Consider the following 27,781-nt stretch of genomic DNA (forward strand, 5'->3'; position numbering starts at 1 on the left):
CCAAAGTGCTTCACAGAATGAGTTAAGAGCAATAATAAATACAAATATAAAATACAAAATACAAATAAAATATACTAACAGGCGGGTGACATAACTAACCAATCATACACCAGACATAGTAGGCACCAGTGAAGTCCACACACAATGCTGAAGGTTAAAACATTATAAACATTAACAAAGTGATAAAGATAAGTTCCAGTACACTAAAAATGTGGGCTCTAGGAGGCGGGGAAAGCTAGGCTAAACAAATAATTTTTTAATCGAGATTTAAAAGATTGAATTGAATCAGACGCCCGAATAGCTAGGGCGAGGTTATTCCAGAGGTAGGGTGCGACAGCGGCGAATGCGCGGTCACCTCTGGTCTTGAGCCGAGATCTAGGTCGCACCAGGAGCATTTGGCCTGCTGATCTAAGCGCTCTCCCAGGGATATAAAAGCTGAGGAGATCCGTAAGATAGCTGGGCGCGGTGTTACTTATGATTTTAAAAGTGAGCAATAAGATTTTAAAATCAATACGAGATTTAATAGGGAGCCAGTGCAGGTCGGAAAGAACTGGAGTAATAGACTCAAACCTGCCAGTTCCAGTTAAGAGACGCGCAGCTGCATTTTGAACGAGCTGCAGTTTGTGAACAAGGGCAGAATGGAGACCAGTATAAAGGGAATTACAATAATCTAACCTTGATCTAACAAAGGCATGGATAAGTTTCTCCAGGTCCTTACGTGGTATGTAGGGCTTGGCCTTAGAGATTAGATGTAGTTGATTAAAACTCGATTTAACTACGGAGGACACATGTTTGTCCAACTTGAAGGAACTGTCCAAGACAACACCCAGGTTCCTCACAGTATCAGAAAGGGAGTCAGCAAAGGGCCCAAAAATACCAGTTAGTTCAGCCCGAGAGAAGGGAGTATCAAAGATTACAATTTCAGTCTTCTTATCATTTAGAATGAGAGAATTGCTCAGTAGCCAGTTTTTAACTTCATCCATACAATCAAAGAAGTGTTGCAATGACGACGTGACATCCTCAGCTAGTTCAAAATAGATTTGAATGTCATCCGCATAAAAGTGAAAAGAAAAGTTGTATTTATCAAAGATTCGGCCCAAGGGTAACAAGTATAAAGAGAACAGCATGGGACCCAGCACAGACCCCTGGGGGACACCAGAGGTAACAGGGGCAATGGAGGAGGCGTAGGTACCCATGGTGACAGAAAAGGACCTTTCTGAGAGATAGGATTTAAACCAGCTAAGGGCACTGCCTGTGATGCCCACCAGATTCTCAAGCCTCATTAAAAGGACATCATGGTCCACCAAATCAAAACTAGAGGACAAATCAAGCAAAATTAACACCACAGGGCGCCCTGAATCAGCAATTGAGAGAAGATCATTAAAGACTCTCAGTAATGCAGTTTCTGTGCTATGGCGTGGCTTAAACCCCGACTGAAATTTTTCCCCGATATTATTTGCATCCAAATAGGTTTGAAGTTGGGAATGAACAATCTTCTCTAGGATTTTAGACAGAAACGGGAGTTTGGAAATAGGTCTAAAGTTAGCGAGGTCATTCTGATCAAGGGAGCTCTTTTTGAGTATAGGTTGCACTACAGCGTGTTTAAAAGCAGCCGGAACACAACCCGATAACAATGACAGGTTAATTAATGATAAAATACAGGGCCCGATAATGTTAAACCCATCTTTAATAATGCGAGATGGAAGGATGTCATGAGCAGCGTTTGAGTTTTTTTAGGTGATCAATTATAACCTTAAGAGTAGGGAGCGAAACTGGATCAAACTGATTGAGGTTAGTAGAGCATCGTAATGCTGGGGCCTGACTCATCACAGGGGGGTGTGAGACTCTTAGAGATAAGATTCTGCCTGTAAAATGAGTTAAAAAATTTTCACAAAGAGCTAAGGAAGCCAATCTAGGCGTTTCAGGACAAGGACTGATCAATGAGTTAAAAGTCTTAAATAAAATACGTGGGTTGTGACTGTTATCCACAATGACACCCGACAGAAAAGCCGCTTTAGCCAACTTAGCAGATTTCTGAAATTCCAGGCGGGTCCTGCGAAGGATATCAAAAGACACCTGGAGCCTCTCTTTTTTCCACCGCCTTTCAGCCTGGCAGCAAACGCGTCGTAAAGCGCGTAAAGAGTCATTTAGCCACGGCTGAGAGCAGCTTCTAGGCCGTTTTACTTTCATAGCAGCCACAACGTCCAGTAAAGAGGAGCAGGTAGAGAGAAAGGAGTTAGCAAAATCATCAACTGAAGAAGGTGTAGAACGATCAATGTCAGGGAGAACAGATTTAGAGAAAGCAGCTGAAAATTCAGCCACAGTCCCAGGATTGATAATGCGCACAAGACGTCGAGGACCCTCAAAGCTCTGGTCCAATTTGCATAGCTCAGCATCAAAGATGACTGGGAAATGATCGGAAATTCCAATGTTGCTGATGTCCCTGATACAAATGTCCAGTCCATAAGAAAAAATCAAATCAAGGGTATGTCCTTTAAGGTGGGTAGGTGCATTAACCCACTGGATAAGATTAAAAGAGTCAACTAAGGCTAGAAAATCCTTGGCAAACACATCATCTTTACAACAAATGTGAATGTTAAAATCGCCAGTGATAAGAACGCGATCATAATTTAGGTAAATAGATGCTAAAAAGTCACCAAAGTCGTTAATGAAAGTCTTGTTATATTTCGGGGGACGGTAAACCACAACACAGAGAGTCAAGGGGGTACCAGCAAGTTCCAGCAGCTGGGCTTCAAAGCTAGGGAACATAGGGGAAGGCAGGTGCCGTACTCGGTATTTATTCCTAAAGACTACTGCCAGTCCTCCACCCCCTGCCCGAAGGTCTCGGTGAGCTAAAAAAGGCACAATTCGGAGGCAGGAGCTCTGAGAAAGGGAAAGACTCACTGGGACAAATCCAAGTTTCCGTCATGAATAGTAAATCCAGTCCTGTAGCAGTAAAAAAAAAATCGCTCACAATAAAAGTCTTATTAGTCAGCGACCTAACATTTAATAGCGCCATCCAAGTCGAAGACGCCGAGTCGCAGTTGGAAGCACGTCTCGGGCGGCATAGGTTGCCATAGCACACGCCGCCTTTAGGAGGCTTAATCCAACATCGAGCCAGCGAGTAAACCACTGGGGCGGCAGGGCGGGCCTGGAACTCAGCATGGCGAACATCACTAATGTCACATAACTTTGCCGACATGTGGCCAACAGTAATGTTTTATTATTCTTCATTATTAAACATTCGCACATAAATAAGTGACATAATATTCAGTACTTACTTTTGAAAGTTTACTCTTCGGCCGCCCCGCTTCCGCCGTTTTTTTCGGCAAAATTAGCCACACCACCGCCGCGCTGGGATACAGCCCAAATCTGGTCATTGGTACTACCTGGCTTGTGTAGTTACTAGGTAACAAAAGCTCAACACTGCCCCTAGCGTCCTGGAGCACTTCCGTTGTGTTTTGGAGTTTGCACGTGTTTTGGAGTTTGCACATGCTTTGTCTCTAGGGGCCACCGTAAGAATCAGCTGGGGACTGAGACCTAGCCTCTGGGGAAGCCCTGGAGTGGAAAACTCTGCCAACAGCGGCTAAACCATGAGAAACGCACTGAGTAGAAACAAGATTGAACGAGTGATGGGGCTAGCGGTGACATAGGAGCCTGTGCTAAGGGTGACACTGGAGGCACTGGAGCCTGAGCTACGGGTGACACTGGAGGCACTGGAGACTGAGCTACGGGTGACACTGGTGACTGAGCTGAGAGCGAGTGAGCAGCTGACACTGGTGACTGAGCTGAGAGCGAGAGAGCAGCTGACACTGGTGACTGAGCAGAAAGTGGCTGCTGGGCAGCTAGCTGAGCTTGAGGCTGCTGAGCAGGGAAATAGCTGTTCACTTTAGTCTCTGCCACACAAAACACAGCCCCGTAATAAAGAGTTCCACAGTCCGAAAAAGAAACAGAGTCCTCACTCACCACAGCCGGCGATTTAGAAGACCGAACGTCCGGCTGTGGGGTGGCACGCGGGTGGCGCGATTGTCGTTTCCTCCCTGCAGACGGCTCCGACGGGCCAGGCAAAACCACATCCGGCGGGTCGGGCAGCAAGGCAGTAGTGGCTGGGAGAAGGTGTGGCGTATTGTGGAGAAAGGCCTGCATGGTCGGGGGAAGCAATCCAAGTAGCCATGGCAGGCCGGAAAAGAGCCGTTGTAGCCGGCTTTCAACAGCGCGGTGAAGCTCTTTCGGAGGGCTTTCTAACCACAGCCTGAGAAGAATCTCCACATTGTAGATAATGTCGTCCCGGAGCTCCTCGGACGGGTTTAATGCTGCTGGGTCCATGGTGGCTGGTTCGTACTGTGGAGTTATAGAGAGGACCCAAAATGCAGCAGCTCTAGTGCAGGTGAGTTTATTACTCGAAACTGAGAAAACCTATACAGGGAAAAACTAACAGAAACTAACCGGAAACAGCGATGCAGGGAGACACAGGGAAATACACAGTATGACCGAGGGAAATAACGCAGACGAACCAGCAACTACTAAGACAGAAGACACGACTTAAATACACTCAGAGAAACACAGGGAGATTACACACAGGTGGGGGACACAGCTGGGAGTTATTAGCGTGACGAGACAAGGGAGGCCAACTGAAAACACTCACATAAGACGCAGACCTTCACAATAAAACAGGAACTTACACATGCAAGGACATAGGAATACACAGGCAGAACAGAATAAACACTGAACTGAGGAAGAACAGAACAAAAATCACAATAATAGAAAACACGAAACGCTGGGTCAAAAGGACCCAGGATCATGACAGTTCCTCTCTCTGCATCTGCATTTGGGTGCTGTTCTCAAGCACACCACTGAACCATGCCATGACATAATTTAGCCACTTTAAGCTGTCTTGAGCCAGAAAAACATTTACTCTGAAAAATGCTGATAAATATTTGTCATGAATCTGGATATTAATTTTCCAATCATCAGATCCATTTGAGTCATTAATTATTATTACAAAATTAAAACATGAATTACAAATTACAATAATAACTACAAATCTTAACCCACTACTGAAAAAACTGTGGTGATGTCACAGGACCCTTAGCTTTATCTCTGTGGTTTGTTGAAATAAATAAAATGAAAATGCCCTCTCATAATTCTGTCTTTTACTATTGTTGTTATTGTTAGGTTGAAATTGTTAAATGTTGCCATTATTGTACTTAAATTTGTAAGCCTTGCCTTAGACTGTAGGATCAAAGACAGTCTTCTGTTTCTGTTCCCCTCCCCAACTGCTGAATGGTGAGGGGGGCTATAGTGTAACTGTAGGCACATCCTATGTGAGGGTTCTGTTTTCTTATTTAGTGAGGATGTTTTACTTCCTGCCCTTTATGTGCTCAACTTTGTTTGTGTATGGTAAGACTGTTAAAAAGGCAGGGGTGACGAGAGATGACCCTTTGTGATCAGCAGGAAGTCACACAAACACACCCCCATTCACATACACTCACTCACGTGCACATACATGCATACACAACACACACACACACGCACACACACAATAAAAAACACACAATTTAAATTAAACAATGCAACGTTTAATGTGTTCTTCCTTTGGCAAATTTTATAAGTAGGTAGATTTTTGGAAAATGTTACTGACAAACAGCACAAAACACATAATAATAATAATAATGATAATGATGTATTACCTGCTCACTATTATAATTTTGAAAACCTACAAAATTTAACTTAGAAAGTCTAGACTGGGAAAAGGTTAGTCTTCTGTGCGCAGCTAAAAGCAAAGGTGTGACTACTTATGACTAGTGACCAGTTATGAAAGTAATGTTGCTGTGCAACTATCATGTCAAAAGTTCTTTGTGTCTCACCCACATCATCCTTCAGTTATACACCAACAATACACTCTGATCAGTGAAAAACACCAAAACAGGATGTGTATGTGTAGGTATGCGTGTGTGTGAATGTGTGTGTGTGTATCAAAAGGTGACCCTGTGAAGGCTCCCCAGACCTGCTGGCACCAGGGAGTCCAGCAGTTCACCTAAACAAAAGGCGCTTATACCTAAACAGATACAGATGTGTTTACCATACCATATATTGGAAAGAGAAGGTACGACCTCTCTCATGATCCCCCAGAACACCCTAGGGAGTGAACGTCCTCCCATCACAGATGGGACACAGAGCCTTCCTGAGGATGAGACCTTCTTCTTCTTGTGCACGTATATATGTCTGTATATGTCTACATATGTATATTTAGTGTGTACATGTGTGTGTGTACATGTCTATAAATAGGAATAGTAGTGGTACAATAGCTATATCAAGCTATATAGTTTATGTCTTCCATATTTCCAACTATATCCATAATCACATACTGTGTATGCTACCATTGTATATAGTGTATTATCTTACTTTTTTCATTGATTGTACTTATTTGTATTTTTGTATTTCCTTCTGATATCTGTACCTGAGCTGAGGAGATGCAAAAATTTCCCCGTTGTGGGATCAATAAAGTCTTATCTTATCTTATCTCTTATCTTCTATCAATATACAACCGATTACATACATACATACAATACATCTAAGCATTATTGATTATATGTTTCTAAGTACAAATGACAATTCTAAAATCTCACTCCAACATAATATTTTAGTTCAAGTATCACGTCAAAAGTTCCTTGCGTCTCACCCACATCACCCTTCAAATATACACAAACAATACACTTTGATCAAAACACCAAAACAGGATCAACAAGTCTGACTAGAGTTAGAGTGGTAGAGCAGAATTAATTCATAGTTAAACATTTGGACAGTAAAACTATTAGCTTACTTTTAAGAGGACATTTCATAAGATATTAGATGAACCACAAAAAAAGGCATTAAACTGTAAAAACATCCAGACTCTGACTTAAATGACTCTGCTTTGCATTGACTAATAGCAAACATCGACCTCTAAGTTCTGATGAACACCTTTGTGGTTAATGAAAACCTGCCATTTTTCTGCTCGGGTCACTCACTTCTTCATCAGCTGTGGCTAATCCGAGTTGTAACTAAAGGCATATGAAGAACCAAGCATAAAGAACAAAACCAGCACCAATCCAATATTCATGGTTCACTATTCCCTTGCCTGAAATTCATCCTTCAAAGAGAAAAGTGAGGGACGTCATTGCTTGTGGTCTCAAATCAGCTGATAGCAATGTAATGTTTTACAAGTGGCCATCTGTGAGTATGGACACATTTCATTTTCTTGTTTGGCGCAATGGTGGATCAATGGTTGGCACTGTTGTCATAGCCTGAGGTTCAAATTTCTGTGTGGAGTTGTAATTACTCGTTTGTTTGCTTTGTAAAGATCAACTCATAGTCACAAAGTGTTATAGAAAGGGCTGAAACATAAATAAGTGAGTGAGATTTTTTTGAAACACCCTCACTGGAAACTTTTTGTGACTTCTGATTCAGATCAATCAGTGGAAACAGTTTGATCAACAATGTAAATGAGACTTTTAGAGTTCACTTTAATAACGTGGTGGACAGAATAATGACACATGATCTGCAACCTTGTCCTCTGACTTACTGGAAAAGTTTTCAACTTTTTGTCTATTAATTGAAAATTAAACTTTATCAGACTGTCACTTTTCAGTCAGAAGATTTGTTTTATACATTCACTTTACCGATGAGGATCATGTCGACCTCACAGACTTTGTGTGTATGATATTAATATATTAATATTAAACATTAACTTTGTATTTTTACAATATATACTCTGTGTATGACGGATTTGTATGTTTTGTCATCACATGTTGATGTGTCATTATGCACAGACATGAAAACCTGCAGAGTTTGGGGAAATAAAATCCAAAATTGACTAAAACTTTTTAAATATTGTGTGCTCTGCAGTTTCTTCTCTTTGAACATTTTCTACATTATTGCTGCTTCAGCTCAGCACACAGTGACTTTACAGGATAATAACCTGTTTATCACCCTGTTACTGTTCATTATTTTACCTGTGATTGAAATGTATATATGATTGTAATTTAACATTATATTAAATACACACCACGACACACCACTAGCTTCAGCTCTAACATTTTATACACAGTCTGCACTGTTAGTGTCGGAAACATGTTCAGTGAACACTTTCTGTTGTCAGACATCCACATACAGGAAAAGTCTTTCACTGACTGCCACTGAGTGAACAGGTTATAATGGACTGGAAGATGAGTGCCATGCAAATGTCCTCAACCATGCATTCTTCAAATGCCGTTGCAAGTTCATGGTATGCGTTTCTGGCAGGTAACACAGTGTCGATAGTCAGTGACTGGTTCTGCGGGTAATCAAAATATATGGTAGGACACATTGTTTCACTTCTATGGAGATCACAGATACTTTCCTTGCTTGGAAGAGGGAGCAAGAACTGAGCATTACTGAAAATGGAGAACAGCTCAGACTCAAATTGATATTGATATAGTTTGTTTGTTTGTTTGTTTTTTTCTCACATGTTTATACTGCTTTGCTCACTATTGCTCAAGGAGATCTTTTGGAAACTCTTTCACAAAATGACTGTTTGTCTTTGTAAAGATGTAGAGAACCTCCAGCCTTTTTAATGATATCAGTTCAAAATATACCCTCTACAACCACACCCTCTCTGGAAACTTTTTGTAACATCAGATTCTGAAGCATCCAATAGAAAAAGAAAAACAGGGTATGATATCTTCTCCTCCTCCTCATCCATCCCAATATAAACCTTGTAAATCAGTGAATGCTAATTCAGACTCCACCTTTCAAAAACAATCATTTCAGAGGACTCTCCACAGTAAGTAAGATAATTTTTCTACATGAACTGCATATTTTGGTTACCAAGGGATAGAGTTAGGCTTGCAACCACGATAAATTGACCATCAAACCTGTTTTGTGTTTTTTTCTTTTGTTCAGGACATTCACTTGAGTTTCTTTTTAAATCCCAGCTCCATCATGTGAGACACATAATGTGGTGTGCTTTGATAATGACCTGTTTCTCTCGTTCATCATAATTTTACTTCTTGGGTTCCTTCTTGCTTAGGCTACTTAACTAAGAAAGAGAAATTACAGTAACTCAATTTTTTTAAAGACAACAGAGAGGGAATTTTAACCTGCGGGCTTCTAATGGTAGAAAGTTTGGTTTTGAAATGTCAGGGAAAGAACAAGAAGAAGGCTGAGGTAAAACATGCAGGAGACTCTACACTAAGGCTTTTTTTTCTTGCAGAGGCTGAGGTAATGTTTATTTTTCTTGATTAATTTCTTGATTGCTGTAGTGTACGGAGAAATGTTAGTTGTAGACATAAAAAAAACAAACAAGCACACAAACTGATATAACTGGCAGTGGATCTTTCAGCAGGAAAATCTGTGGTAAAAGGCTTTGTCAGCAAACTAAAAGCTAGCAAAGCTTGTTTGGCCAAAATAAGATTAAAAACATTTCTCTTTGTGTTTCTGCAGCACTGTTTATTTCTGCGCTTTTGTCTTTATGCCTCCACTGCACCTGGCCTTAACCTTCTCTTAACACTCTGTTAATCCTGTCAGAGTGGATTCGTCTTTTCGGGTTTGTTTTTGAACAAATGGCCCTGCAGATTCTTAGCCCTGTCAGTCTTAACTATCCACCATGTAACTTTTGGCTGCTCTCTTGCCACAAGGAGGGCCCTCATTATACAACCCCAAAGTTGATATGTGTGTCTAGCTGTAGACACACATGCATTTAAACATCCTGAATAGTTAATTCAAAAGTGTCCCTTGTCCTTCTTTCAGGCTCCTACTGATTTGTCTGTCACAGATTTCTGCCCTCAGACTGGAATAACCATTGACCAAACGCCAACATCATGACTGACATGGACACAGTTACAGATGCGCTCCAAAGGTATGACTACATATTTCTGAAAAGGAATTTTCTTTCACTGAGTAGTTTAAAGAGACATTCTTTTTTGTAATCAAGCTTTTGAATGGCCGTGAACTGTTTCTAGCATCATGAAAATTTGGACCATTGTTTCTGTTTGAAAAAATCATACTATCTCCACTCAGCACTCACATAAGTAAATGTTAATGAGCTGTGTTAGGTCAAATTTATAATTTTGGTTGAACATTTTTTTATTGGTGACTTCTTATGTTTAAATGATCTTGACTGAAACCTCACTGCTTTCAGCTGTGCCATAGCCTCTGAAAATGATGCCAAAGGTCAACGAGAACAAGCGAAAGCCAAGCAACCTAGAGATCAACTACAGGTTCTGGGAGACATTGGCGCTGGTATCCCGAAAGAAAATAATTTAAAGTTGGCATTGCTGAATGTTCGCTCACTGAACAACGAACAAGAAAATGTCTCTAGGCTCCTAAGAGAAAAAAATCTGGATGTCTTTTTACTGACTGAGACATGGCTAACAAATAAAACAGCAGATGAAAAGCTGAAAAAAGCTTTTTCACCAGACTATGTGTTCTACCATAAGTCGGAGGAAGTGAAAAAAGGGAGAGGGGTCGCTATTATAGTCTCACGGCGTTTGGAGAGTGAACCAGTTGAAGGCCTTCCAACCACAGAAACATTTCAGTATGTGGCCATAAAGCTAAAACGTAAAGAGTGGACACAACATGTTCTAATTATCAATGTGTATCGGCCACCAGGGGCCTTTAAACTGTTCCTGAATGAGTTCAAAAGGTTCTTGGAAGAGGTTATCAAACGCGATGAAGAAGTAATTCTGACTGGAGATTTCAATATTCCAAATTCTCCAAATTTTGAAGATTTGTTGAGAGAGAAAAAACTCAATCAGCTTGTGACTGATGCAACACACAAGAATGGTAACATTCTGGATCTTGTCATCAGCCATATCAATAAATTCCACATCTGTGATTTAAGGGTTGATGATGGTGATGACAGTCTCAACACAGATCATTACCCTGTTTATTTCTCCATAATGGAAAATGAGGCAAAACAAACAAAAACTGAAAAGGCTTCTAAATAAAGAATATTATTTCAAAGAACTGCCATGCTTTTGTCATGACTATGTTCTTTTTTTATTTAAAGAAAGTCACGACAATAACAGTTAAACTGAGATGAAGATAAAAGAGGAAGTAGATTAAATGACATTATAGAGATAATGTGCTGATTCAGTTATGCAATGAAGATATATGATTAACTTAACTGTATCACTAATAGGTGCAAATGATTGTGGGATGTTTGTTGTGCAGATATATTATTCAAATAGAACACCTAAGCATTGATTAAAGAAATGTGAGTACTAAAGGCTGTAAATGCTGTGATTGTGTTTTCTGACTCAGACTGTAAGCTTAATTGTTGTTCCTAGAGTATTTAAAAGTAAAGTGGGATGCAGAGCCTTAATTTTTTAGGCCCCTGTTCTATGAAACCAGCTTCCAAGCTTCCAGTTTGGATTCGGGAGACAGACACTATCTTTTTTTTTTTTTTTTTTGTGTCCCGTTTGGATCTTTAGCCATCAGAATTGTTGTCTTAAGGCCAAGAAAGATGCCAAGCGGATTTATTTTACCAAGTGGATCATCATGGCCTTGCCATATTGGTCCATTTGATTGACCTTTATTATAATTATGTATTTATTTTATTTTCGGTTGTTACAAACGGGACAGACATGACTGGGGGATAGGACAGGGAGGAAGAATGAAAGAAAGAGAGGGAGAGAAAGAAAACCAGAGGGGAGAAGAGACGGTGAGAAAGGGGGGAAGAAAGAAGGAAAAACAAACAAAACACCTGGATCACCTGTATGGAGAAATAAAAAACAGAAGAGAAAGCAAACAAAAAAGAGCAACATAATAAATACAACACCATCACAATAAACTAGCTAGCAGTAGATAACAGTAGATACTAAATAGACAGGGGCAGTACCCTCCATGGAGAAGGAGGCTAGAGAGCAAGATCAAAGCAGCACGGAGGGAGGTTAGCCAACTAACGGAGTTGCAGAAAGGTGCGGCAAAGAAGGTGCATAAGAAATACAGCAAACTGTCCATTCCTGAGGCCTTGGAAACTGCCAAGCAAAGACTCACAGCCTTGGCCAGCCGCTTGAGGAGGTACACCAGAGAGATAGAAGGCAGGAGAATAAACCAGCTGTTCTCCACAGAACCAGCAAAGGTGTACTCTCAGTGGCAAGGGAACAATAAGAGAACAGCACCACCAAGGCTGGAGACGGAGCAATACTGGAAGAGCATATGGGAGAAGGACGCAACCCATAACGGCAATGCTCAGTGGCTAGTGGATCTGAGGGCAGACCATAGCGACCTCCCTGAACAGGGACCAGTAACCATCACAGTGGCAGATATCCAAGAAAGGGTCTCCAGTATGAAGAGTTGGACAGCACCAGGGCCCGACATGGTTCACGCCTACTGGCTGAAGAAGCTGACTGCACTCCATGAGCGTCTGGCAGCACAAATGAACCAGCTGCTAGTTAACGAGAGACACCCGGAATGGCTAACCGAAGGTCGAACGGTCCTGATCCCCAAGGACCCCAAGAAGGGACCGGTCCCATCCAACTACCGACCAATAACCTGCCTCAGTACTACATGGAAGCTCCTGTCAGGCATCATATCGGCTAAGATGAACAGGCACATGGGTCAATACATGAGTGGGGCACAGAAAGGGATTGGCAAGAATACCAGAGGTGCAAAACACCAGCTACTGGTAGACAGAACAGTCAGCCGAGACTGCAAGACCAGACTGACCAACCTGTGCACTGCCTGGATTGATTACAAGAAGGCCTATGACTCAATGCCCCACAGCTGGATCCTGGAATGCTTAGAATTGTACAAGATCAACAGGACCCTAAGAGCCTTCATCAGGAACTCAATGGGGATGTGGCGTACAACACTAGAGGCCAACTCCAAGCCCATAGCACAAGTCACCATCAAGTGCGGGATCTACCAAGGAGATGCTCTGTCCCCACTGCTGTTCTGCATAGGCCTGAACCCCCTCAGTGAGATCATTAACAAGACTGGCTACGGATACCGACTACGGAACGGAGCAGTTGTCAGCCACCTCCTGTACATGGATGACATCAAGCTGTATGCCAAGAGTGAACGAGACATCGATTCACTGATCCACACTACCAGGCTATACAGCAATGACATTGGAATGTCGTTCGGACTGGAGAAGTGTAGTCGAATGGTAACGAAGAGAGGGAAGGTAGTCAGAACTGAGGGGATTGAACTACCAGAAGACAACATTGCAGACATAGAGGACAGTTACAAGTACCTGGGGATCCCGCAGGCGAATGGGAACCATGAAGAGGCCGCTAGAAAGGCTGCAACCACCAAGTACCTGTGGAGGGTCAGGCAAGTCCTGAGGAGTCAGCTGAACGGTAAGAACAAGATCCGGGCCATCAACACCTACGCCCTGCCCGTGATCAGGTACCCTGCTGGGGTAATAGGCTGGCCAAAGGAGGAGATAGAAGCCACTGACATAAAGACAAGAAAGCTCCTTACCATGCATGGAGGGTTTCACCCCAAGTCCAGCACCCTGAGGCTAAGCGGAAGGAAGGGGGCCGGGGACTGGTGAGTGTCAGCACCACAGTCCAGGATGAGACAACGAACATCCAAGAATACATTGGGAAGATGGCCCCAACTGACCGAGTGCTCAGTGAATACCTCAGGCAGCAGAAACCCAAGAAAGAGGAGGGAGACGAGGAACCATCATGGAAGGACAGGGCCCTGCACGGTATGTACCACCGGCAGATAGAGGAGGTGGCTGACATCCAGAAATCCTACCAGTGGCTGGACAAAGCTGGACTGAAAGACAGCACAGAGGCACTAATCATGGCAGCACAAGAACAAGCTCTGAGTACAAGATCCATAGAGGCTGGGGTCTATCACACCAGGCAAGACCCCAGGTGCAGGCTGTGTAAAGATGCTCCAGAGACAATCCAGCACATAACAGCAGGGTGCAAGATGCTAGCAGGCAAGGCATACATGGAACGCCATAACCAAGTGGCCGGCATAGTGTACAGGAACATCTGTGCCGAGTATAACCTGGAAGTCCCGAGGTCAAAATGGGAGATGCCCCCAAGGGTGGTGGAGAATGACCGAGCTAAGATCCTGTGGGACTTCCAGATACAGACGGACAAAATGGTGGTGGCTAACCAACCGGACATAGTGGTGGTAGACAAACAGAAGAAGACGGCCGTAGTGATCGATGTAGCGGTTCCAAATGACAGCAATATGAGGAAGAAGGAACACGAGAAGCTGGAGAAATACCAAGGGCTCAGAGAAGAGCTCGAGAGGATGTGGAGGGTGAAGGTGACGGTGGTCCCCGTGGTAATCGGAGCACTAGGTGCGGTGACTCCCAAGCTAGGCGAGTGGCTCCAGCAGATCCCGGGAACAACATCGGAGATCTCTGTCCAGAAGAGCGCAGTCCTAGGAACAGCTAAGATACTGCGCAGGACCCTCAAGCTCCCAGGCCTCTGGTAGAGGACCCGAGCTTGAAGGATAAACCGCCCGCAGGGGCGAGATGGGTGGGTTTTTATATATATATATATATATATATATATATATATATATATATATATATATATATATATATATACATACATACATACATACATACACACACACACACACACACACATACATTATTCAAATAGAAGTATTGATTAAGGAAATTTGCGTACTAATTGTAAATTATGTGATTGTGTTTTCAATTTTTTTAAAATGTATTTTTTCCTTTTACTTAATTCTATAATGAGGACGTGTAGATACTAAAGATTTTAAGCTGACATAAAATACCTCAAATAAAAGAGTAAAAAATATGAGACTATATTCAGACATTCAAATAATATATTCAACCATAAAAAAAAATCTTTTACAATAAATAAGATACATTTTAACTCTCTGTGGTCGACGGACGCACCAGTGTGTCAAAATCACATGACCAATTTAAGACGACACACCAAGATGCAGCACCCAGAGTCTCCATTTCAATTTGTTTTGAAAATGCAGTCTTCAAACAATATACCGGTTTTTAAAATGTGTTAATAGGCCACGTAAAACCAGACTTGTGTTATAAAAAACACGCAATGTTTTCTTTTTTTTTTTTTTTCGCCTTTCCCATTTGGTGTTTTTTGCCATCAGAATTATTATCTAAAGGCCAAGAAAGAAGCCCAACGGATTTACTTTACCAAGTGGACCATCCCGGCCTTGCTGTATTGGTCCATTTGATTGACCTTTGTTTTTATTGTTTATTTTGTTTTATTTTCACTTGCTACACACAGGACAGACATGACTGGGGGAAAGAAAAAGGAGAAAGAAAGAGAGGTAGGGAAAGAAAAACAGCAGGGAAGAGGAACGGTGACAAAGGGCAAAAAACAAAAACCAACAAAACAAACAGAAAAAAATTTCATATGTCAATCACCTAGATCACCTGTTGAGAAAGAAAAAAGAGAAAACAAGGCAAAAAAGAGACCAATATAACAAACAACATCATCGTGATAATCTATGTGAATATAACAGTAAATACTAAATATCGAATATTATTGTACAGCACGTATCGACAGCGCACAGTGTGCTTTGAGGTAGGAGCCAAAAAGGGTGTAGTTTGTGTGTGTGAGCTCCCGTGTGTACACCTGTGGGCATGAGCGCGCTTGTTTTTAAAAGGTTCCTCCATGTAACGATCTGCTAGAGCAGGGGTGTCAAACTCAATTGCACAGGGGGCCAAATCTCAAGGCACACTTTAGGTCGTGGGCCAAACAAGATAAACATGTATTGAACACACTAAAACAATGTTTTTTTAAACATAAATATGAATAAAAACAGACAGGAATATTATTCCAGATTAAATAAACTTAAAAAAATAAACTTTAAATATTTTGTTCTTCATAAAAATATATCTTGCCAAAATTATGCAAGTTAGAAATATGAACATGCTGCCAAAAACCCCAGAAAAAATAAATGAAAGCAAACACAAGGTTGGAGCCGCATGTAGACGGAGCTGGGCGTTGCTGCAGGAGTGGAACTAATAAACTGTGCGGGCCATTCAGTGTCGTACTTTGCCCTGAGTGTATCATTACACTGCAGCTCCATCTGAATCTGCACAGGTGCAGCTCAGCAAAGTCCGCTGACTTGGTTCAACATGACTCTGCAACAGGGAAAGTGAGGCAGGTTGCACTGGTGCATTTGTGACAGCTTCACTTGAAATGCCTTCACCGCATCATACATGTCCATGAACTGACAGGTTTCCTTGATGAGCTCAAAAACTCTATTGAGAACTTTTATCCCAACTCAGCCAACGGACCTCTATATGATAAGGAATGTCGGCAAACTCTGAATCTATTTCCCACATAAAAGACTGAAATTGACGGTGATTAAAATTTTTAGCTCAGATGAAATTTGCAGTTTGCCTTACGGTGATCATTACATGTGTAACCCGTTCAAGTGTTACACCTGTTGTTGTTGCGTTGTGTTCTGGCGTGAAAGTAAGAGGCAGGAGACAGTACTGGGTCTTTGGCTCTTTACTGCACATCTGCAACACAGAAATATGTGTCTGATCTGTGTGTGTCACGCGACTGCCAGTACACCTATCCTCCGGCCATGCTGAAAGGAGCTGTGCCTGCAGCTTCATTAACACTACAATAATATAATACATCAAATACAACAAATTGTTTTAAAACATTAACTTAAGCTCTCAAAAACAAAAAGCACAAAATAAATAATGTCACTGAAAAATCATCAAAAGAACTTATAAGAACAATAAACAAAATAATTCAAAAACAAATAAACAGTCAGATAAATACAATTCAATAACCAGGACCCAATATTCTAGTGCTTATAGTTCAAACATTATACTTCAGTACAATCATACTAATAACTGCCATCCAACAGGCAATACAACGCTGTACTTATAAAAACAATGAATGAAAGGCTACATCTCCAAAACATAAGAACATCTCCATACCTGCAACACAGAAATAAGTGTCTGTTCTGTGTGTGTCACGCGACTGCCAGTACACCTCTCCTGACGAAGGAAAAAAAGAGTGCACGCTGTTAAAAAAAAAAACTGCAGCGAATACACTCACAAGCCTCTAGAGATCAGGCTAACTTAGCATGCTAACATTACAGCTGCGTTCTCGGCTAAAACTCATTAAAAACGTATATTAGCGAACTCCGCCCTCCACAAAACTTATCCCGAATGAGTCTCTTAATGACAAACAAAAACGCTGCGGTTCGGCTGTATTCACATTGCAGCTTGGGGGTCTGAACAAACTTTAATTCGCAGAGAGCAACGTGGCAGTGACTTACCTCCGGCCATGCTGAAAGGAGCTGTGACCTGGACACACATGCACGCGCCTACGTCACCACACAGCGCGCACACACACGAATGCACACAGACTCAGATCACACAGGTAGGAGATTGAGATGCAAAATGACATATTTAATTTAAAAAAGGGGTGTTTTGGGTGAAATTTACAAGTATTTAACACATATGCTACATTCACCCCCCCTGAATTTCACCTAAATCACTACACATCTGAATGGTACTGCAATACCGAGAGGCACAACGATGCTGAACTACCATCACCTCCGGACCAGGCAACCCAAGGATCTTATCCCATAGTTCAGTTAAAAACTATTCGTAAATGGATTAAAAGAAGTTGGATAGGTTGATCAGGCCTCCAACCCTTCAGAACACAAAGGTGCGGCCTACACCTCATCAAACGTGGTCCCATTAAAGACGCATAGGGCGGGTGTCATGATGCCTCAAGCAAATACAACACATTCATAATACGCAATGGGATGACCAAAAAACAGTCTATGTCAGAGGCCGAGCCTCCCGTGGCGGTAACAGGCCCCATGTAATAGGCTTCTGGACCATGTTTTCTATCAGCCTGTTGGCTGACTTTACCACCCGACCTGCTCTGATAACCACTCTGCCTCGAACATTGGCATGGTCAGGGTCATGTCTTGGCAAGTTGGATGGCTGCCCAGGATACGGCTGACCAGAGGTCTGATTCATGTCTGAGCCAGAAACAGGAACAGTCTGCAGAACCACAGCGTCCCCGTGTCAGGCACCTGAAGCAGAAACTGTGCCATGCTGTGTCACATCAGAGGTAGCGGAACAGTCAACCGCAGTAAGAAGAGCAAAGTGCTGGGCCTGACCAGAAGGGCTTGCTGAAGTGTGAGTCGTGCAAGTCTGAGAGTCAGGTAAGGCATTGTCCACCTCCGCACCATCAGAGCACTTAATGAGTTAGGCAGTTCTTTAGTGGCCAACTCACGTTTGATGTTTTCACTCAAACTGTTCAGAAAAGCTCCACGTAGTGCATTCTCCTCCCATCCGGTCTCCTCAGCCAGAATCCAAAAATCCACAGAAAAATCTGCCACACTCCGCCTACCTTGCCTCAGCGAAAACATGCGATGACTCGCACTGTCAGGGCTGGTTCCCTTATCAAAAACACAGCGAAACTTGGTCAGAAAAATAGGGTAAGAAATCAGTGGTTTAGTGCTCAACACAGCCTGTGCCCACTGAAGCGCTCGCCCCGTCATAAGTTCAACCATGAAAGTTATTTTAGCAATGCCAGAGGCATAAGTAATTGGTTGCTGTCGAAAGATCAGAGACCATTGAGCAAGAAACCCCCTGCACCTGCCCAGCTCTCCGTTAAATTTCTCGGGCACCGGGAGCGTATGTTCCCGCTGTGGTGGTGGAGGTGAAGGCGGAAGCGGACAAGCTGCTGCCTTGTCTAAAGAAGAGGCGGGCTGAGACGGAGCCACATTAACACCAGAAAGAGAAGTCAACATACCTTTAAGGTCGACTACAGCCTGCATGAGTGCGGCTTTTTCCTTAGCGACATGTCTGAGCATCTTTTCGTGTCGTTCCAGAACCTCCGCCTGGAGGGAGAGCTAGTGTTGAACTGGAGGAGAGCCCGTGGGGTCCATGGTGTGGTTGGATTATTCTGTCAAGGTTGCAGGGAAAAGAGTACCCAAAATGCGGAGCTCAGGTTAGCAGGGTGAACAGTGCATTTATTTACAGTGTCCAAAAAGGTGTCACAAACAGTTAAAGATGCTATCCAAAAAGGTGTTCCAGTTAATCCCCAAGTGCTCCTTTGTCCGTGCAACCCCGTGTGCGAGTAGTGCTTCCCGATCCTCCTCTCTGAGCCAAACTCCTAGGTGAGAAGAAAGCAAAAAGAGTTAGCAGAGCTCTTTAACCGATTATCAATTTCCCTAAAGTAACGACCGCTACCGGCTTGGAATAATAATACAACGTTGACTGTTGCCACGCATCTTCCTTATATACCACAGCTCTAAGATGGAGGCTGATTAGAAGCAGCTGGCAGAGCGAGCAAGTGCAGGTGAGGCCACAGCCAAGTGGCGGAGCTTCCGGGTGGAAGGCCGTCTGAGCCACGCCCTCCCCGGAAGAGCGAACTTCCTTAAACAAACCCCGCGGCTGGGAGAGAGGAGAAACCAGGAGAAAATACACACAAAAATCCAGATCGCCCGGGGAGGACCGTCTGACCGTGACAATCTCGCCAAATGGATTTACTCAGGAACAAATAAAATACTAAAAAAAAGCAAACAATAACCTTTTTAAGTTATCTAAGTGACTCATATATCATGTTTAACCTGAGTAGCGAAAGACGGCGGTGGATTTGAAAACGATTTGCCGGGAGTCCGGTCTTCTCACTGGCTCTAGTGAGCCTTGAACCCTGGCTAGTTATCGAGCTAGTGGGTAACAGACGTCTCCGAAAACGTCGGAGCGCTTTTGAAAATATGTGGTGTCTTGATAAACTGAGCAGATATTTGAGGTTTACACAGCTACATTCTCACCTGAAAATATGTTAAATGTTTATTTTGTGACCCAGAAAGAATAATAAGAGTAATATTAAAACTAACTAGCTGCCGCCATTGTTGGAAAAGCTGGGCCGCGCTATGAATTCTGGGACACAGCTTCTTCTTCTTCGGGGTTTAACGGCAGCTGGCATCCTTGTACATGCAGTGCTGCCATCTTCTGTTTCAGTCCGTTATTACACTCTTAAATCCTACTACTTATTCCTGCGGCTTTTGTGATCTTACAAAGCTGCAAACGACGCGTCGACTATTAAATCAATCGTCGACGATTTTGATAGTAGTCGTGATGTAATCGTGACTGGTCGACTAATTGTGGCAGCCCTAGTGTTAACCTGAGTTACTGTATTACACGGTTGCGGTTCTTTGAACATTTATTTTTGAGAGGAAAAAAAATATTGTGTGTATTTGATTTATTAACCGTCTTTATTTAAACATGTGACATGGCTTTTTCTCCCTTTGCTTTTGACTTCTTGACATTTTTAAACAGATAAAAATATGCTACACTGTATTTAATAATCTGTGTGTGTGTGTGTGTGTGTGTGTGTGTGTGTGTGTGTGTATGTATGTGTATAGACCAGGGGTAGGCAACCTTTTTGGTGATGAGTGCCATCTAAAATTTCCTCAGAAGTCAATGTGCCACATAATTGCATTAGCAATATATTTAATAACGCTCTATATTAACAGTTGCTGCACTGAGCAGAGAGCTCCTGAAGCTTTTGAAGTGTCAGAATGTGGAAAGCTAACAACGTCCCTCTCACCAGTAGGCTAAGTGATTTTTAGCCATTTACAAGTTGAATCTGGTAGTTGGGGTTGTTAGGTAAGATACCGTCATTAAGAAGCGGCACAACTAATGTGTCTATGCGAGCGAATTTGCGATGTGCACCGCTGGCCTGGCCATTGATTTTTTTAATGCACCGTCTCAGATTAATTCACTGCGTTCGTGCCCAGGGCTGGACTGGGGCAAAAAATCTGCCCGGGCATTTTGACTAGAGACCGGCCCACCAGGTATTATAGGAAAATCCATAACGCCTTTGAATGAAAACAAACGCTGTTGTGACAGTGATGTACAGTCTTGTTGGTATATGTATGATTTCTATACGTTGTACATCAGATAAAAACTTTGGTTGTAAGATTCTGATAATTATTTAATAAAAGCAAGACATTTTAAATGAGAATAAGAAAGAAAAGTATTTCTTTATGCCCCCCTTTCCCTGTTAATGCCCTACCTGGCCCCCTGGCAACACTTTGCTAGACCCGCCCCTGCACAGTTACCAGCTGTCAGCTATGTAGAAAAGGATCCTGGTGTTATTTGTCTCTTAGCAACAGTTCATAACTTCCCTTCAACTCATTCATGTCACCTAAAAGGTAAACCTGTTTCTCCATCACCTGTTCAGCTCTGATGATTCAGTAAGGACATCTCCTGGTTTCATCTTCATGTTTCCCTCTCACCACATATCCAAACCGACATCATGACCAGCAGCTTTACAGCTGTGGCTCCAGCAAACATCAGCTGATACTAGAAATTAATATTAAATAAATTCTAACAACAGCTGATCAAGCTTAAACGTGCTGCTGTTGTTTAGCGCGACATCCGCATGTTTCCTCTTGCTGGCGCAAAGTGGGTGATAAACAAACAAGAGACGGGACTTGCGTCAGAAATACCGATCAGCTGATCAGTTTCATGATTGAATGAGAGAAGAAGAGGCAGCTGCAGTGTAACGACAGAATAAATCCAGCTTTGTGTCTTTTTTAATTGTAGCTGAAGTCCGGGACGAACTGTGTTCCTTTTCAGCTCAATACGAAACGTGTAATATTTTCTCTGAAAACGAGACGATTCCGTCTTTTTACGGGACGCTTGGCAACTCTACTAACTAACCTTGTGAATAAAATAAAGTTCACTATCAGTAACATCATAGCACCCACCCAGCTGTATATAAACTCCGTCATGCTAGCTAGTACGCAGTACGAGTTATTGTAACTGACTGTAAAAAGTCAGCACAACGAAAATAAACTCCACCTAAACTTGGTTTATATCTGACCCAGATAGACTGCAGGTCATAACTTCTTACCTGAAGTTCAGTTCACCTGATACTCGGACCGGCGGCTTCCTCGGGTCTCTCCTCCTCCTGCCTCACCTTTCCCTCATCCACCTGGCCTCTTGTGGCAGCTCTGCCATAGCCACCACCAAACAACTGAGTTATTTTTACACATCTGCCAGCATCTGGCCAATCCACCATCTTTCATTGTTTATACCTTTACTAAAAAAAAAAAAAAAAAATCATCGGCCCATAAAAACAAAAAATCACCATCGGGCATACTGGGCATGCCCGATGGCCAGTCCAGCTATGGTCGTGCCATCAGTTAACCCTTCGCGTGCCAACTGTGGCAGGGTTGCCGACCCCTGGTATAGACCATTTATTTTGTATGTTTTTGACCTTGGGGTGGCATTGTTTATGAATAGGTAAAATAAAAACATGCCACATATTCTGTTTGGTTTTTATTTATTCCTCTCATTATGTTGCACACCTGTTCGCTATTTCTCACACCACAAATCCCGCCAATGATTCACTCCCTTTGAAACAGGTACCAAAACAGTGACGTAGCCTACTGAATGAACCTTTGGACGTCACTGATCATGTGACTCTGGCCAGATGAACCAAGCCTCTGAAGCAGTTTGTTTTTTTAACAGATGCACTGGACCTTCAGCTTTACAGGGACCGTGACTAATCTATAGCCACTTTACTCAGTCTGGGTGTAGTTTGCTATTATATGTACAGATCTGTTTCATTTACCTTCTGCCAAAAAGTCAAGTTCCAGATTATTTTTATTTTGCTAGGTTTTTTTCACCCTGTTCACGTGTGTGCCCCGTCACCCCCTTTTTTCCCACTTTTTATTTATTTACCTCTTTTATTGTCAACAGTCCTTTTCTGCATTACTTTCAGCCAAAGGTAAGTATTTTGATTTTTTAATCTGAATTTGATTAAATGTTTTTGAATATATAATCAGAGTCAGTGGATTTAACCCTTTAAGTCCTACCATAGAACCAAGTCCGCCAGAGCTTATATTATATTTTTACATGCCGTAGAGCCATTTTTGGGAGCATTTCAAGTTGATATACATCAATACAACCACTATAGCCTAAATCTTAATAATATGTATGCATTAAGTGCATAGAAATTACATAAATTGCAAAAAAAAGTGCAATAAACTACAAAAAAACTGAAAATCGTTTTTGTTTTTTTTAACATATATTTCTAGTTAGAGAAATTTAAGAGGCTTATCCCTCAAAACTGTAAATACAAAAAAGTTGCACAAAATAGTTTACCACCACAGGAAATTTATTTTGAGTGTCTTCATAGTTTTATTTTTGAAATACACCAATTTTTATATACTGCAGGAAAAATGAAAATAAATATTATAGTGCAAATTTGCTAAAAAAAAAAAAACAGCATATGCATCAAAATAAACTATTTCCAGCAGTGCAATATGAGTCCTAAGCATCCCAGAAACGACACAGAAAGTCATAAAGTCAAAGATAACTTTTTAAAACACCAGTATAGGCTCATGAGGCCCTGATGGTAAAAAACGACATTTCCGCGAAAATGACATCACTTCCGGTTTTGGGCAGGTAATGGTGGACATGCGAAAGTTTGCTCTGACGTCTATTCCAACGGAGGAAGTGTTATGAACAGCTGATCGGACCGGCAAGGCGTGTTTCTGGAATATTATGTTTTTGTTGCTGCAAGTACTTTTTATGCAGTTTTTGCAAAGCTATATGTGGAAGGAAACTGTGACTTAGGACAAGCTGATGGCATAAGATGTAAGTACAACTCCTCCGGTTTCATATGCAAAAAAAAAGTTATTGGGCTAGATTATGTGGTTGCAGTGCTACCGGGATTTAAAAATTGTTACGCAAAACAGAGCGTGCCCGCTCCAACCGGCTTTAAAGGGTTAAGGAACAGTTGATTTCAAAGGTATATTTGGTCAAACGGTACTGTCTGATGAAATATTACAGTTTATCTTCCAGTATTAGTTATTGCTCATGGATGATTTTGTGTGAAACAAACTGCTTGAATAGAATAGGGGCCAAAATCAGGGCCTGGACTGCTTCCCAGCCAGCCAATCATATATGTGGGTTGAGGCATTCAAATTTGCATATTGGGGCCTTCGTGGCTTCTAAGCCAACAAGTCATCCATGTCATATATCTCTAAAAATCCATATTTTAATGATAAATTGTCAACAGTCGAAGATTTCCCCCATCTCTTCTGAACAAAACGGTGTAAGAATGACCGTTCTAGCCCCTACGGTTAGGAAATTATGGTCATTTGTTTGAGGGGAGTCCTCACTATGAGAAATAGACTGCAAAAATCCTGTCTCTGTGCTGCGTGTGTGCACCTGTTTTGGCGGGAAAAAGTACACAGCCTCTCTGATTGGTGGATTCAAATTTAGCAGCTCCCAGGCTGCTTGACTGACCTAGAAACTTGCTTCTCTCGCCGTGTGTGTGTGTGTGTGTGTGGGTGTGTGCGAGACAACCACAGAGAGAGAGAGAGAGAGAGAAAGCCTTTTACAGTATTCTGCAAACTTTTATGATTTTACCAGCTTTTCTAATATGGACCTCAGATTCTTGTTAACACTCCATGGCACAAATACTGTTCCCTTTAGGCTCTGTGTATGTGTGTGTGTATCAATATTTCTCCCATTTTAAAGTATTACTCCTCTATAATTGTATTTCTGTTAAATCAAAGTACTTTTACTAAATCTTAGTACTTCTGCTCAATCATAGTATTTCTGCTAAATCATAGTATTTTGCCAAATCTTTGTTTTTGTGCCAAATCATAACATTTGTCTTATGTTATAGTATTACTACTAAGTGGAGGAATTTCTGTCATGTTACAGTATATGTCCTGATTACAGTATTTCTGCTAAATCATAGTATTTCTACTATATTATATTTTTCTCTCTAAATATAGCACTTCTGCTATATAATTGTATTTCTGCTATGTTATAATATTTGTGCTAAACCAGAGTATTTGTGCTGAAACATAGTATTTCTGCCAAATGATAGTATTTCTGCTAAATTATAGTATTTGTGCTAAAACATAGTATTAATTTAAAATTACAATATTCATAGTTCATCACAGCGTCTCTGGTAAATCACAGTATTTCTGCTCTGTTGTACTATTTTTCTAAATCATAGTGTTTCCGTAATGTTTAAGTATTTTTGGTTAAATATATTCTTTCTGTTATCTTATACTATTTCTCCTAAATTCTTGTATTTTTGAGAAGTTATCATGTTTCTGGTAAGTTACAATATTTCTGCTAAGTTCTGCTATGCTATTGTATTTCTGCCAAGTATTATGTTTCCTCTAAGATATTGCAGTTCTGCTAAGTTATTCCATTTTAGCAAAGTTCCTTTGATTCTGCAAAGTTTTTACAATTTCTGCAACTTTTCAGCTTTTTCAGCTTGTTTTTGCAGACAGCTTCAGCTTTAAAGCATCCACACTGCATTTTTGCAGGAAATGCAATTTTTTCTAGTTGTGTGGATGCTTTAAGGCATCCACACTATTGAGTTCCTGTTTCTCTTTATTGTGTGGATGCCCTCTTTATTCTTTATTCCACTATTTACTAGTTGCTTCCGTACACTTTTTGGCACTCAACTACTCCCTCAGTTTTCAGCCGATTTTCTCCGTTCAAACTCTAAACTGTTCTGCTCTTTCTGCTAATGCCGGCTATGACTTTTGGTGTTTATTACTATTATACTTTTTAAAATATTACACTTTTTTCCTTTAATTTGTCCCATTGAAATGAATGGGAAACTTCCACAATTCTGCTAAAACTTTCTTGTCTTTGAAACTTAACTACTTACTCATACTTTCACCTAGAAACTCCATTCAAACTTTAAAACGTTCTCAAATGATTGGGCTATTCCTGTGTGATTCAGCTTTTTCACATCTGTTACCGTTTTAATCTTATCCCTCTTTAAGTTTTCAGTTGCAAAATTGTGATTTTTCAGAAAATACATGCGTTGCTATGGTTGCTATGGTTGCTATGCAATTAACTCAGAGTGACCACTTGTCCGTTCTGAATTTTTTCTTCATGTCTGAACAACTTCTTGCTACTCGCTCAATTTCCACTCAACTTCCACAAATTATACATCAAAACGTAGGTATTTTTGCTGGCTTTCAGAAAATGTCACTATCATTGTTGTGGGACTTATAGATTTTTTGCAAATCTCCTCAGAGTAACACAAAGTGTGAAAACTCTCCATAGAAACTCAATGGAGAGTTTGTTCAAAATCACCGCTGGATTTCTCTAATGAGAGGCATTTTCAAATTGTCATATCTCCTTAACGAAGTGAAGTTAAGACATAAGGCTTGTCCCCGTATATCTTCAGTCACTCCTGACACTCACAATTCAAGAATTATTTTCTCACCTATTACCGTTCTCAGATGAGTTAGACTTGTTTGAGGGGTGGAAATCTGTCCCTCGCTCAGATTTCTTCAGATTCCAAACTCTGGAAATGAGGCACTTTTTTCTCTTGTCATATCTTTTTGATGGATTTCCACAGAGCCCTGAAAATTTCCATGACTGTTCACCAAAGCCTGCTGTTTCTTACGGTGAAAGAATGATTTTGATGCTCCATATAGATTTAGAGCTACCAAAGGTTGTTTGAGAGCAAGTCAAGGCAGTTTTTGCTTCGCCTCTACTCAGTTACAGTGTATTACAAGTCATATATCTTTAATAATTCATATTTTATCTCTGAATTATGAAGACCTGAAGATTTGTTCGAGGGGAATCCTGAATATCAGAAATACACTGAAGAAAACTCACACCTCTCTCTGTGTCTGTGTGTGTAAGGGCTGACTACAGCAGGTGCAGCTAATTTAACTGATCTAGATATACCAAGCCCAGACTCTGAACAGCTCCTGTTCCCTTTACTCTCTGTGTATGTGTGTCTGTGTATCAATATTTCTCCTATGTTTAAGTATTACTCCTCAATCATAATATTTCTGCTAAAGCAAAGTACTTCTACTACATCTTAGTACTTCTGCTAAATCATAGTATTTCTGCTAAATCATAGTATTTTTGCAAAATCATGGTTTTGGGGCCAAATCATAATATTTCCGTTATGTTATAGTATTACTACTAAGTGGAGGAATTTCTGTTATATTATAGTATATGTGCTGAATATATTATATGTGCCAAATCATTGTATTTATCCCAAATTATAGTATTTATGCCAAATTACAGTATTTCTGCTAAAAAGCAGAAATAGTACCTTTTAGCAGAAATTTCTGCCAAAAGATAGTATTTATGTTAAAACATATTATTTCTGCTAAATCAGAGTATTCCTGCCAAATCATAGTATTTATACTGAAACATAGTACTTCTGCCCAATCATAGTATTTGTACTAAATGATAGTACTTGTGCCAAATCATAGTATTTGTTGCACATCATAGTATTGGAACCAAAACATAGTATTTGTCCCAAAGCATCGTATTTGTATGGAGTAATAGTATTTCTTCTAAATCATAGTATTTCAATCAAATCTCAGTAGTTGTGTTAAAATGCAGTATTATTGCCAAATCATAGTATTTGTACCCAATCATAGTATTTTAGCCATGTCATCGTATTTGTGCCGAATCATGTTTTTTTTGCCAAATCGTGGTATTTGTGCCCAATTAATAATTCTGTTATGTTATAGTATTACTACTAAGTCGTAGAATATCTGTTATGTTATAGTGTATCTGCGGAATATAGTATGTGTGCCAAATCATAGTATTTATACCAAATCACAGTATTTGTGCTAAAACATAGTATTTCTGCCATATTGTGGTATTTGTGCAAGAACATTGAACTGTTATGTTATAGTATTACAACTAAGTCATAGTATTTCTGCGTTGTTATAGTATTTGTGCTAAAACGTAGTATCTCTGCCAAGTCATAGAATTACTGCAATTTCATAGTTTTTTTAGGAAATCTGT

The sequence above is a fragment of the Perissodus microlepis genome, chromosome 3 (genome assembly GCF_051167445.1).
Source record: "Perissodus microlepis isolate ML-2025 ecotype Zambia chromosome 3, ASM5116744v1, whole genome shotgun sequence".
NCBI classification, from domain to species: Eukaryota; Metazoa; Chordata; class Actinopteri; order Cichliformes; family Cichlidae; genus Perissodus; species Perissodus microlepis.